This window comes from Strongylocentrotus purpuratus, unplaced genomic scaffold, assembly GCF_000002235.5.
Source record: "Strongylocentrotus purpuratus isolate Spur 01 unplaced genomic scaffold, Spur_5.0 spur5_scaffold_3, whole genome shotgun sequence".
Lineage (NCBI taxonomy): Eukaryota > Metazoa > Echinodermata > Echinoidea > Camarodonta > Strongylocentrotidae > Strongylocentrotus > Strongylocentrotus purpuratus.
The window spans coordinates 31,838,221-31,853,894 of record NW_022145609.1 but is presented as its reverse complement, the minus strand read 5'-3'; positions in this window follow the sequence as shown (position 1 = coordinate 31,853,894).

The window sequence follows — 15,674 nt, the reverse complement described above, 5'->3', positions numbered from 1 at the left end:
CTGATCGATTCCACAACGTTTCTTTCACAATGCAATCGTATGACCATAACTGGTCTTTACCTTTAAAAACTTGATCGGTGGAATTACAGCTCTATTGACGTAAAGTAATATCACAAGTGTAGCCAGGACCCGGCCCCCCCCCCCCCCCCCCCCCCCTCAGTGTTATTTAGGGTACGCATATGCATGTTCCCTCCTTTTGAAAACACCCCCTAAGTCCAGTGTGTAAAGTCAATTTTGTGAATGTACGAGCCGGACTTTGGTACGTGAAAAGTACCCCTTTACCGGACATTTTGGTAACACGCATGCGGTCATTCCGACCCCGGAGTGGGGGGGGGGGCGGGAGCCAGGGAGTAGGGGCGACAACTTTAATCCGGAAACATTAGAGTATCAGGGTCTTCGATAGTTTATTTTGAATGGATGTCGGACGAGACTGTAGATACTCGACCATATAAATCCAAAAGAAACTATCATCGCATCATTAGATTGACATTCTCAGACATGTCATAATAGCATCACCATTTTCAAAAAAGTTTTTTTTTTTTAAGGTTATGGAACTCGCATTTCGTGCTTGAGCAATATCTTTGAATCACATTGTCTCAAATGCTTATTAGTTTAAACGTCATCGTCGTCACAAAGTTGAGCTATCGCGGAAACAAGAAAACGATGGTTGGGTAGTTCAGGGACTGCGCAGACAATGATTAACGCTGGATCGGTGGAAAAGTAGTGTCACCATAGTAGCCAGGGAAAGGGGGCGATAGCCCCGCACCGGAAATATAACTTGTCGGTATCAATGGCGTAGATAGTCATTTTGAATACACTGCAAATAGTACGAAATGGGCTAGTCGACCATTTTCAAACAAAAGTCATCAGATTATAAGCATTGCAAATATTAAGGGTAAAAAAGCACCGCCGTCAAAAAAAATTGCCGACAAGGCTCCAAAACCTCTGAATTTGCCAACAGGAATATCTAAATTTGGGCTTTCATCTACTTTTTTTATTTTTATTTTTTTTAACGATTTTGTTTTATTTCTCCAAATGTGTAATACAAACCATAACATATAATTAAATAAAATAAACGTGTTCAATATTGATGCTTTTACATAAACATGATTAAACACAAACTTATTTGCAGTATATAGTAAACGTATAAGTACCTAAACATAAAATGTCAATTGTAAATGTTATTCACTTATATGAAATTAAAAAAAACTTAAACAAATCTGGAGGTAATTTTACTGGAACAATCTACCCCACCCCCCCCCCCCACACACACACACACACACACACACGCGCGCGCAAACACACAGACACACATACTTCTGGTCGAAATGCTTGCGAATATATTTCAGAGCTATTAATGTGTGGAGAAGTGTAATGAGGGGTGAGGGATAATTGGGAAGGATCTTGAAAAAGTCGGACAGTCACCACCTTTCCCTGGAGCATTGAATGACAATAAGAAAAATGGAACTTGGGAAAAGGAAGGCGACGCGACTCTCTCCTTCAATTTAATTATTAAATGGCCTTTTAATACTCATTTCAACTAGAGAATGATGTGAGTTGGTCTAGCGGCATGTTCATTTGGTCAGCTTTCTGTCTTCACCTACAAACTGACTCAGGCGACCCCCGTTCGAAACTGAGTCACGTCGTTCGGATAGTGACGTTAAGGGTCGGTCCCCAGACGTAAATACTTATCTGATAGATACACATCTGTAAAAATCCAATTACAAACACACATCTTACTCGATATCTCCTTCTCCCGTTAACCGATCGGTCCATGCCATACCACCAGGGGCCCAGATCCAGCCGGTGGCCAGGATTGTGGCCCAGAGGCGGGGGGGGGGGTGCCAATTCGTGAGAAAAGATTTAGCGGCGAATAAGCGGTGGGGGGGGGGGGGGGGATTAATGAGCGCTATTTTTTTTGCTCAGCCGGTGAATAAGCAGGCGGGGAGAAGGGGGTCATGAGCTCTATTTTTTTACTCAACCCCCCCCCCCCCCCCTTTGAGCAACAAAAAAAAAGTAAAATTGTGGTTACCATTTTTTTTTCTCCACTTTTCATGTGCCAGAGGCGGGGGCCCGTCTTCTTTTTTGTTTTGTTCAGGGTGTCTTTCACTTCCTTTGTATTGCCAGGGGTGATGGGGGCCCGTGCCCCTCCCCCTGGATCTGCCACTGATGCCACAACCCATTATTATTTCTTTAGACTTTCTCTGAGGGAATGATTTCAAGGTCTACTCCCAGACTGTTTTTAAGCTTATAGTGAGAAATGACATTGAACTATAATTATGAGCATGATTAGTCAGATTCGTTTTTATTTATTTGTTTTTATTTTTCACAAGGGATCACAATACTCGCAAAAGTCATTACCCTGTATAGAAGTGCATGAACATGATGTTACACAGAACAGGGAGTTCCAACTCCCTGCACAAACCATGAATGAGTGCATATCCACTATCCCCTATACCAAAGAGCAATATAATGCTCCTTACTCCTACGTTTACACGCCTCATTTATGTGTTTTCATGTATTTGGTATAAACATTTTCGTCATCATAATTAGTTGACCAGATCTTCATATATGGTTCTTATGATCTTCACATAATGACTTAACCAGGTCTATACTGTTTAGTTAAAGGTGTTTATTTGATGGGGGTGGTCATGTGTATGATTCGATAAAGTAAATGCGGGGAACATGATATGCGTAGGATACAGAGAATGCCTTTTATGGGCATTTAATTTTTCGAACAGAGGGAGAGGGCGCTTTGATGCTTGATTTCGTGGTATAACGGTGGAACGGATTTTAAGCAAATGAAACAGCCAATCAAAAGAAAATCAAAGACTGCAAAGTGGGAGAAATTGTATAAATAGTGAGAGATGGACAGGGTGAAAGCATCAACACAGCTCCACCAGTCAACAAGCATCTCAACAGTTTTCATCAGAAACGAGAACCATCTCTTGTCAATTTGAAGCTATATACTTCTGTACACAGATTGGTGAGTTTCATGTTTTGTTGGTATTTTTATTGGGTAACGCAAGAAAAATTCTGTCCTGATTCGCAAGTAGACAAAATAAAGCGTTAAGGAAAATTTCGAAAAGAAGACAACTATTTTGTCGACGGAGATGTATCCTTTTCTTAAATAATGATAACAAATTCAGATTTGTTGCGATTTTGTTTTTCAAATTGTGATATTCAAAGGAACTGATTGTATAGGCCTATAATACAATAGTTTATCAGGTCAGAATTTTCCATTGAGGCTTTTTTCATCCGTTATTTAGAATTTTCAAAGAGGGGGAAATAGGGAATAATAATCCGGTTACAAATGCATTTTTTGTTTCTCATGCTTGTTTATGAGTATATCTGTTTTAAAAGAATACTGAGTAGTGGTAATTTCTATTGGGATTGTTATGAGATAAGATTCAACAAAATATTTGTCAGTTTTTACACACAAAAATGACGAGTCAGCAATTAATCATTATTTTAGTTATCGGAATTATCTGTTATCGTACAACAACTGTTGAGGGCGTTGACATTCTTTGAATTATTTTGAGAATAATTATGCTGTGATAAAGATGATCTTGCTTCAAATATATAATACTTCAAACAAATTTAAACAAGTATGCAATAATAAACACAGTAGATTCATAAAATGTGCATAATACGTCTTCTCGTCAATAGAGGCAAGTTACAGATATGCAGGTCCCGGGTTCGATCCTTGCTCGGCACATGATTGTGTACATCCTTGAACAAGGTGTTTCCCCCAAATTCGTCCCACTCCACCCAGGTGTAAATGGGTAACTGGCAATGCAGCTATATAGGGTAATAAAGGACAGCAGGCGCGTACGCAGGATTTTTTTCAAGGGGGGGGGGGGGGTTTAACATTTATAAATCGGGCCGAAAATTTTGCAACGATTCAGCCAGCCGCTGAATAAGCGGGGGGGGGGGGGGGGGTTAAGAGGACTCTTTTTTTTTTTTTTTTTGGTATCGAAATTTGAAAATTTGACATTTTGCTCCGTTGGGGGGGGGGGGTAAGGTCATCTTTTTGAGGTCAGCCATGGGATTTTTTTTTTTTCCAAAAGGGGGGGGGGTTTTAGGGAAATTTAGGGGGGGTTTACACACAAAAAAAATACCAAAAGGGGGGTTTAAACCCCCCCCCCCCCCCCTGTGTACGCGCCTGAAGGACAGTATTGCTATACTGATGAGGTTCCCTTGGGTAAATAAAACTGAATAACTCTTTATTATTTGTTAATCTATTATTCAAAGTAAGAAATGTGCTCCTGAATAAGTAGTTCAAATTATGCATGCATGTCATGTATTCATTGGTCGCTTCTATTACTCTTGAATTCAGAATAATCTCAAAATGGCGTCCAAGATTATGCTCATCGCTCTGTTCGTGGTCATGGCTGTAGTCATCACAACAGCACTCGACTTCAATGACTTTGAGAAGAGGCAGGACGAAATGGAATTGGATGATGCAATCAACGTTTTTACTCAACACGTGGCTGATAAACGAGGAAGAAGATTTTCATGTAATATAATGATTAGATTTGCTTTGCTTTTATTAATTTGATCAGAGTTATGGCATATTTCGGCCAATGGCGGATCTTCAGGGAGGAGGGGGGGGGGGGGGAGTACGTGCCCACGACCACACCCAAGCTGGCAGACTGGCATATACCATACCGTACATTTGTTTTGAATGTGCTACTAATATTGTTTCTACGCAAGAGCAACCCTATACATAAATCCCGAGGCGCACTTTTTTGGATTGTGATTACCCCTTTGTTAATTATTTAATAGTGAAATCCATTTTCAAAAGGGTTATTTAAACCCTTGGTCCCCTGCCCCTGGTATAAATTGAACTATTTCAGAGGAGATTCAACCCCAACACCAAGTGATTCCTATGATGATTTTTTTAAAGATTGGATCCTTGGGCTCTGTATTATAAAGAATTGCTATATTGAAACAATCGCAATTCTTAAAATTAAAAAGGATTTGCGATAAATTTCAAGTTGCGGGGCCCTGGTCTACTATACATCATTAAAGGGGCATGTTCCCCGTATTCCAGAGGGCGTTCAAAGTACATACGCGCTGGCGGACGGTGCTATAGCTGCCTATTGACACCAACAGAATAGGCTCTTATGCAGATGGCATGTTCCGATAAATACACTAGCGGGAACGTGCCCCTTTAACATGATAAAGGGGAGCGCAAGGCTTAAAGTTTCAGATGCCAGTTTAAAAGTGATGTATATTATATCTTTTAATCAAATCCTGTCTCATGAATAAATTCTTTTATTTAATTTAATTCTCTTGATTTCTGCAGCTTGCAAGCACCCATTCGGTTACACGTGCTGGTGCGATAAGAAGTTCAGAGGGACAGAGAAGTACTACCGAGTCTGTGACTTCGCTAGCGGTGACAGCCCAATCAGTGGAGTATAAAGAGACTACCCAAGTCTATAAGAAAGGATTACTTCAGAAAGTTTGGAGCTCAGCTAATGCTAATGTAATTTAAATGAATGAATTCATCCGCCCATCAGTGTTACTCATGTATGCATGACTTCATGCACTGTAACATTTATAGCGTTTGTTTACTAACATGTTTTTGTCCCCAAAATCCAAACACATGCACTAACACAGTCATGTTAAGGTGTTAGTATTCAAACACTTAAAACGTAGGTTAATTAGCATTTATTGTAAAAAAAATCTGTTTATCCGCTTGTTAGCAAACATTTTTGACTCTTACTGTTAGATACTGAATGGTTTTTCTGTTGTGAAATTGGTCAAGATAAGTACACGTTTGTAGACACGCTGCTGCTAACAGTTCACAGACACTATTTTCAGAAAAAAAATGGTTTGAATCCAAGCACATACAAAATGGTCAACCGTTGTAAAATTTAGAGTGTAGATGTAGTTCATTTTGTTTAGCAAGGGAAAAATAAGTATAGTCAGTAGTAATAAATGGTTTGATGACGTTTCGAATGCCATTTTGCCTTTTAATGTTGTTTCCTTGTTAAAATTAAGATAACTAATTTTCATGTGCCTTGTCTTTACCTAAATAGCGTGAAATTAATTGTTGGTGTCACTTGAGTATACTGCTACAAGTACTAAGGTGCAAATTATCCTAATTATTATGTTATCCATTGATTAATGATGTCTTGTATTTGAAACGTAATATCCTGCAAGTTTACCGTGTTCGTTTTATTGGTAGAATAAAGTAAGTATTGTTACTCCAGAATCATATGTTTGCTGTCATTCATGAATCCGATCAGAGAAAACAGATAGGGAGGGAGAGAGAGGGTGGACAATAATGAGAAAGGGAAGAGGCGCAAGATAGAGAGAGAGGGGGGAGAAAGTAGAAGAGAAAGATAGAGAGTGGGGGTGGGAGAGAAAAGGGAGAGAGAGAGAGAGAGAGAGAGAGAGAGAGAAAAGGGGGCAAGAGGAGGGCTGATATAAAGAGAGGTACATGTATATTAGATGTTGTGAGGAATGTAAAATAAGTATTGAAGACAAAAAAACGAAGGTGTCGCTATTATGGAGGGGTGCGTGGGACCGAAATGTTCACTTTAGAGTTTAGGACACTGTCTTCATCCTCTGCAAAGCCCCGTCCAATAATAGGTCCGGTTTCATGCATGGATCTGCGGTTCTCTTACCGTCAAGGAAGGGGGGCACAACCCCTACTGAAATTGTCTGACAAAAGAAGGGGTCTTTATTCATCTTTTGACAAAAGACTATAATAGCCAGTATCTCTTTCTCTCCATTGTTCTGAAGTTGGCTTCATGATTTTAACGTACAGTGCTAAAAGTTAGTGCTTGCCTGTGGTAAATGACTTCATGTATGTACTAGTTAAAACAAAACACAAAATGTGCAACGTTTAGACTACAGAGTAGGGGCGGCGGGCGACTTCCAGAGAGAGGGGGGCACCAATAAAAAGGGCTACTTTCTGGAAAAAGGGCACCTTCAAATCTCAAATCTCAAATCTCAAAGTGAAAATATACAATTATTAGACATTGGTATTATCAGGGATTATTTCAATATTGAGAATGGGAAATGGGCATTTGTTGACGGAAAAGGGCACCCATCAGATTTTGATAGGGGCATTTATGAAAAGGGGATAGGTTCCTTATTATGAGAGGTGAAAGGGGCATATATGATTATCGCAACTGAAAGGGGCGCCTATCGCACCTAAAAAGGGGGCACTGACCGGATATGAAAAGTGGAACAGAATGAAAAGGGGGCACTTATAATAAAGTAAAATGTGCATTAGTTGAAAAAAGGGGCACCGATCAGATTTTGTTAGGGTCATTTATCGGAGGTGAAAGGGAGCTTTTATGAGAAGGGGGAAGTGGCTCTTATTAAAAAGAAAAAGGGCACATGTTAAAATAAACGGGGCGCTTATCAAAGATGAAAGGGATAAATATGAAAAGGGAAAGAGGCACTTATAAGAAGGAAAAAGAGCATTTATTAGAAAGGAAAAAGGGCACGTTTCAAAATAAACGAGTATCCCTCAGATTTGAATATGGGCAATTGTCGGAGGTTAAGTGGGGGATTATTTGAAGTCAAGTGAAAAGGAGTAACTTCTCGTACCTTAAAAGGGTCATTTACCAGACATGAGAAGGGAAGAGACTCCTCTTTGTCATTAGGAAACGGGGCACTTATAAGAGTGGAAAAAGGGAACATGTGAAAATACAAGGTGCGCTTAGTACGAGTTAAAAAGGGGGTACTTATTAAAAGGGTAAGGCGGTACTTCTTAGAAAAGAAAAGGGGCACTTGTCAAAGTAAAAGGAGCATCTCTCAGATTTGAATAGGGCAATTATGACAGGTGAAGGGGTCACTTATCAAAAGTGAAAAGGGGGCACTTCTCGTACCTGAAAAGGGGCATCTTCTAGCAGGGGCGTCGCTAGACCTTTTTTTTAGTGGGGTGGGAGTGTAGAGGCCATCGATTACCAACAAAACTAGCCCCAATTACTGACAAGTGTCCCAATCTCTACAAATTTAACCCTATAAACCCGGGGCCGAAGGCTAAATTATTTTTCCTATAAACTGTCTACAGTACTTGTGCATGCGCACATTGTCATTTTCCTCGACGACATAAATATACGATTTATTTCGTCAACTTATTTCGTCAGCATCGTTGCTATACAGTGCGTCCCAGAAAAAATGAAACCAAGAACTATCGATGTTTTATCATAACTTAGTCACATTTATAATGAATAAATGACACGTATTTGGAAAGCTTAGACCCTCCTCTTTCATTTGATGCAACTCATATGATGCATATTTCATGCATGAGTGATTAAAATTAATTTGAAGAGAGGAAACCAAAAAGTTATTTGGCGGACGGTATCTGAATTTCAACGAGGAAATCACATTTCTAGAAAGTTGAGTTTCTGCCCTCAATCTAGGAAAATGAGCAAGGAATGACAAAGTGCTGTTTGTTTAAATTAGTGCATGCTTGCATTTCCATGATTGTATTAAACAAGTTCGTTTTCACTGGCTGACTGCCGTAGCAACAAACGGAATTAACAAAAGACTTAACTCCGTTTCGTTGACAATCAGCCATGCATAAAGTCTTTCGTCTACGGCTGATTGTCAACGAAATGGAGTTAAGTCTTTTGTCAATTTTGCTAGTTACTACTGCAGGATCTTATTTTAGGGGGCGGTAGTGAGCACGCGAAGCGTGCGAATCACTAAGAGCGCGCAAAGTGCATTACCTATACTAGAAGGGGATGAGCTTTGACGTTTCATTAGATTATTAGAGAAAGAAGACGATTCATTGTACCTTTCTCGACTATTAATCCTTGTCTGAATCTAGTTGTCCCCCTTCCGCGCAAAGCGCAGAAGCTTTTACGTTTCACTATATTATTAGAGAAAGAATACGATTCGTTGTACCGTTCTCGACTCTAAATTCAACCCCCCCCCCCCCTTCCGCGCGAAGCGCGGAATCTTTGACGTTTCATTACATTATTAGAGAAAGAAGACGATTCGTTGCACCCTTCATGACTCGTTATCCTTGTTTGAATTCAGTCCCCCCCCCCCCCCCACCCCCGCGCGAAACGTAGAAGCTTAGACGTTTCATTAAATTATTAGAGAAAGAAGACGATTCGTTGTACCGTTCTCGAATTTTAACTCTTGTCTTAATTCAATTCTACCTCCCGCGCAAAGCGCGAAAGCTATGACGTTGTATAAAATTATTAGAGAAAGAAGACGCTTCGTTGAACCGTTCTCGACTTTTAACCCTTGTCTGAATTTAATTCCCCCCTCCTCAGTACCCGTTTTCAGTGGCCTGAAATAATAATTTGAAAATAACGAACCGAAAATCGGTGCGAGCGGGGACGAGTAACACGTAATTTGTGTTACTTGGCCTAAGTTATGAAGCCAATTTTAGAACAATGAAGAGAAAGATACACTGGCTAGTTCCTTGCCAAAATATGATTGAAGACCCCATTTGCAAAATGTGATAATTATTGTACTCTTCATTTTTGTTTTGTTAAAGAAATTTTAGTAGGGGTGCGAGCCCCCCCCCCCCCCCCCCCCTTTCCACGGTTAGAAAACCGCATATCCATGCACGGATTGTAAGGACTTCACAGTGGATGAAGACAGCGTGCTATAAAGTGAACATTTTTTGTTTACACGCTCCCCTTCATAATACTAGCAACACCTTTGTATTTTTCAATAACTCTTTTGTACTCCTCACAACATCTATACTTCTTTTCATCTCAGCCCCCCCCCCCCCCTCTGCCTCATTTCTCTCTCTCTCTCTCTCCCTCCACTCTCTCAATCTTTCTCTTCCTCTCTCTCTCTCCCCCTCTCTCTTTCTCTCTCTCCTCTCCCCTCTCCCACTTTTTTTGTCCACCCCGTCCTACCCTTCTCTCTGTTTTATTTGACTGGATTAATGAATGATAGAAAACATATATGATTCTGGAGTAATAATACTCACTTTATTCTACCGATAAAATGAACACGGTAAACTTAATCAGGACATCACGTTTCAACTACACGACATTAATCGACATTTATCATTAATCGATGCATAACCTAATAATTATGATAACTGGCACATACTTGTACTAGTATACTCAGTGACACAAACAAAATAATTTCACGATATTAGGTAAATACCAGGCACATAAAAATGAGTTATCTTGATTTTTAAAAGACAACATTTAAAGGCAAAATGGCATTCGAAACGTCATCAAACCATTTATCAAAAATTCGAGAAAAAAAAAGTTCAATATAGAATTTACCAGCTTCATGAAAACTGAATATTCGACTAAGTTTTACTGACTGACCGAGTAATGTTGATAAAAAGAAAACACGTTAAAAGGCAAAATGGCATTCGAAACGTCATCGAGCCATTTCTCAAGTTCTGGCCATACTTATTCTTCTGTTGCTAAACAAAAAGAACTACATCTATGACACTGATGGGCGGATGAATTCAGCTATTTGAATTAATATAGCATCAGTTGAGCTCCAAAATTTCTGAAGTAATCTTTTCTTCATGATGAACTTGAATGTGTTGTCTCTTTATACTCCGCTGATTGGGCTGTCACCGCTAGCGAAGTCACAGACTCGGTAGTACTTCTCCTGTCCCCTGAACTTCTTATCGCACCAGCACGTGTAACCGAAAGGGTGCTTGCACACTGCAGCAACCAAGAGAAGTAAATAAAAGAAATCAGTTATGAGACAGGGTTTGATTATTTAAAAAAAAATATGCATCACTTTGAAACTGGAATCTGAAACTTTAAGCATTGCGCTCTATTAATCAGGGTAGGGTATGCAGGGCGCCGTTTATAAGAGTTGCGATTGATCACACAGGTCCCAAGAATCTACTTTAAAGAATCCTTTGAATCCTACGGGATCAAGGGTTGGAATTATTCTTTTGAGAATGGATATCACTATTATTTCAAACATTAATAACAAATAAAGAACAGGAGGGTAGTCACCATCTTAAAAAGTGCGCTTCTGGATTTATCATATCGGGTTGCTGTTAAGGAGAAATAAGTGGCACATTTTTAAAATGTACGGAATAGTTTATGCCAGTCTGCCAGATTGGGTTTGGTCGGGGCATGTAACCCCCCCCCCCCCCCCTCCCCTGAAGATCCGCCACTGGCAAAAATATGCTATAACTCTGATCAAATTAATGAAAACAAATCAAATCTAATCATATTACCTGAAAATCTTCTTCCTCGTTTATCAGCCACGTGTTGACTAAAAACGTTGATTGCATCATCCAATTCCATTTCGTCCTGCCTCTTCTCGAAGTCATTGAAGTCGAATGCTGTTGTGATGACCACGGCCATGACCACGAATAGAGCGATGAGTGTAATCTTGGACGCCATTTTGAGATTAGTCTGATTTTAAGAGATATAGAAGGAACCAATGAATGCCTGACATGCATGCTTTATGTTTTGAACTACTTATTCAGGAGTACATTACTTACTTTGAATAGTGAATTTAAAAATAATGAATCATTAATTTTGTTTCATTTACCCAGAGGAACCTCATCAGTATATAACTGTCCTTTGTTACCCTATAGCTGCATTACCAGGTACCCAGTGGAGTGGGACAAATTTGGCCGAGCAATTAGGGATCGAACCCGGGGGCGCATATTTTTTTTACACAACAGTTGTCTGTCTCTAGTCGTTTGCACAGTATATTTGACTGAAATGGCTAAACAGTAAACAGAGTCTAGCATTACCCTTGGCAGTATAGTTGGATTGCTGGAGCTGTAGGCCTACGTACATACTTTCATTATGCATTTCTGTGTTCTCCTTCAATCTATCCTCTTCTCTTTTGTCATGTATTTCTTTCTTTTTTCTTCAATCTATCCTTTTTCTCCTTCGTTATATATTTCGTTGTTTTTCCTTCAATCTATCCCCCAGTTCTCCTTCGTTATGTATTTCTTTTGTTCTCCTTTATTCTAACCTTTTCTCTTTTGTTTTATGTATTTCTTTGTTTCTCCCTCAATCTATCTTTTTCTCCTTCGTCATCTATTTCTTTGTTTTAATCTGATAGATCTCCTTCTTTATGTATTTCCCTGGCTTAAGTCTATAGATCTATGATCCTCTTAGCTCTTCAATTATGTATTTCTATGTTCTTCCTTTTACTTATCCTCTTCTCTTTTCTTATGTATTTCCTTGTTTTCCCTTTTCCATATCCTCTCCACTATCCTTGTTTTCCCCTTTCTATCATCTTCCCTTCCCTGGGTGTACGAACTTGCACATAGTGCGCTGATGACTTAGACTCTTTCACCAGAGCACTTCTTGGAATTTTTTCGCGAAAATGGCTAAACAGTTGTGTAAAAAAAAATATGTGCAACCGCGGGGTCTGCAACATGCACTGTCTCTCGTGACGTGTATGGCGTGTATTCTGTATCATTTTGTAAAACTACATATCAGTGCATACTTATTCAAATTTTCTGTGTGTTATAAGCACCGGTTCAGTTGAAGTAATTACGATCATAATCATTATAGCATAATTCTCAAAATGAAAAGAAAGTCACTCAGTGACGCCCTCAACAGTTGGTATACGATAAATGATAATTCCGATAATTAGATGATTAAATGCTGTTTTTGTGTGTAAAATCTGACGAAGTAATTATGTTGAATCTTATCTCATATAACAACCCCCAAATAAATTACCACTATTTAGTATATTCTCTTACAACAGATATTCTCATTAACAAGCATGTGAAGAAGAAAAAATGCATTTGTAGCCGGATTATTATTCTCTATTTCCCCTCATGTCCCCTTTTTGAGAATTCACGTTCGGAGATAAAACTATCATAATTCTAAATAACTTATGAAAAAAGCATCAATGAAAAATTCTGACCTGACAGAATATATTGCATTATATGCCTATATACGTTAAACTGTTTGAAAAAATCTAAAATTGTTATAATTATAGAAAAAATGGAAACATTTCCGGCGACAAAATCATTTCTACTTTTCGTAATGTTCACTAACGCTTTATTTGTTTGATTTGCAAATCAGGACGGAATTTTGCTTGCGTTACCTGATACAAAAAACATGAAAACTCACCGATCTGTGTACAGAAGTAGGCCTATAGCTTCAATTGTCAAGAGATGGTTCTCGTTTCTGATGATAACTGTTGAGATGCTTGTTGACTGGTGAAGCTGTGTTGATGCTGTCATCCTGTCCATCTCTCACTATTTATACAATTTCTCCCACTTTACAGTCTTTGATTTTCTTTTTATTGGCTGTTTCATTTGTTTAAAATCCGTTCCACCGTTATACCACGAAATCAAGCACCAAAGCGCCCTCTCCCTCTCAAGTTCGAAAAATTAAATGCCCATAAAAGGCATTCTCTGTATCGTATACGCATATCACGTTCCCCGCATTTACTTTATCGAATCATACACATGACCACCCCCATCAAATAAACACCTTTAACTAAACAGTATAGATCTGGTTAAGTCATTATTATGAACATCGTAAGGACCATAAATGAAGAAATGGTCGAGTAATTATGATGACAGTAATGATTATACCCAAAACACATAAATCAGGCGTGTAAACATATAGGAGCAAGGAACGTATATTGCTCTTTGGTAGGGGATACGCACTCATTCATGGTCTGTGTAACATCATGGACCTACTACTTTACGGGGTAATTACTTTTGCGAGTATTGTGATCCCTCGTTAAAATTAAAAACAAATAAATAAAAATTAATCTGACTCATCATGCTCATAATTATAGTTCAATGTCTTACTAATAACATATGCGTAAAAACAGAGTAGACCTTGAAATCATTCTCTCAACTCGGAAAGTAAAAAGAAATAATGATGGGCAGTGGCATGGCATGGACTGATTGGTTAAAGGGGGAGGGGTGATTCCTGTCGGCAAATTCAGAAGTTTTGGAGTCTTGTCGGCAAAAATAAATTCTGACAAGTACTTTTTTGTTTGTTTTTACAATCTGATGACTTTTTTTGATTGCTTGTCTGAAAATGGTCGACAAGCTCATTCGTACTATCCGCAGTGTATCTATAAAAAATAAAAGGTCGACGCCCTTGATACCGACAAGTTATATTTCCGGTTCGGGGCTGTCGCCCCCTTTCCCTGGCTACAATGGTGACACTACTTTTCCGCCGATCAAGCGTTAAATTATCTGCGCAGTCCCTCAACGACCCAACCATCTAAATCCTTATTTTCATGCAATTGCTCAACTTTGTGACGATGATGACGTTGTGCAAACAACTAAACATTTGAGACAATGACAATCATGATAATCGTCCAAGCATGAAATGCGAATTCCATATTATTTTTAAAACGTCATTTAAAAATGGTGAGCTCTGGTGAATGACTGCAGTCATTCACCAGAGCTCACCATGGGAAGGTCTATTACCTTTTACTGATGCGTCAATGGTTTCCTGTGGATATAACAATGAGTTATGGGGTTGTATGTAACGTCAAATTAAATAAAGAGTTTTACTTTGTTTGTCTCCTTAGATTACATGTTAGTAATGCCTCCCCCCCCCCAAAAAAAAAAAAAGAAAAAGAAGAAGAAGAGAGAGAGAGACAGAGATAGAGAGAGAGAGAGAGGGAGAGAGAGAGAGAGAAAGACGAAAAGAAAGAGGAAAAAAGAAGACAACAAAAAGGATTGTTGGTAGGACGTTGGGATTAGGATTTTGGAGGGGTTCGGATAGTAATTTCTTATACGTTATCCCTCTCCTATTCACAATTTCTTTTTTTTCCCACTATATTTGGGGCTCGGGGACTCGGGCAGGGGCGGAGTTTCGTTGGAAAATAGGATCTAGCATCAGTTAAGAAGGCTGTGTCATTTTTTAAACATTGGAAGCCCGACCACAATCATGGCGCGTAAGGAAGACGGTGACGTTAAAGATATTTTCTTTGTATATTTTTCTTTTAGTAAACTCATTTCACTGCTCAGCAGCGTTTTTATATAGTCTTTTCAGTCTTCCGTTATGAGAATGTTCTTATAACCCCATCAGGATTGAGGTTTTTCCTCTCTGTGAGATGTAATTTTTTACTTGGCCCTTCAACGCCTTCTATCTCCGTTATGCGGCAAAAGAGTTTTTTCATAGTTTATGGTTCATAGTTCATTTTATTTCTTCTTTCACAAACAATTTTGTACATACAGTAGAATTTCAATTAAAGTAACTGGAACAGCAGATTATCAATATAACAAACATAATTTGAAGCGCAATAGTAACGTTCAACATACAAATCTTGTTAACTAAAGAAATTCTATAAAAAAAGTTACTTATGTAAGATCATGTTCTGTACATGAAAGAAAGAGGAAACCTTATAGAAGCTGGGCTTGTTAGAGTAAGGTCCCCAAATAGAATATAATACCTGAATGATTTAATTTCTTTGAAGAAAAAATACTTAACAACTAAACTACCTTAACAAACTAAAAGCAATTACACATGGGAAATATTTACAAAAGAGATAGATTGATGTATTATGAAAAGGAGAAAATGGATATATATATATACATAAGGATGGAGAGCGAAAGCGCAAACCAGTACAAAACAACAACAGAAAAGTTGAGAAGGATGAAAGTTACCGGTATATGTAGGAGAAATGGTGATGGGGAAGAAAAAGAAGAGAGAGAGAGAGAGAGAAAGGAAAAAGTACAATAGAGCAAAACAGAACAAAACGAGTTTGCGAATAAATGAAGAAATGTTGGTAAGGTAAGGTAA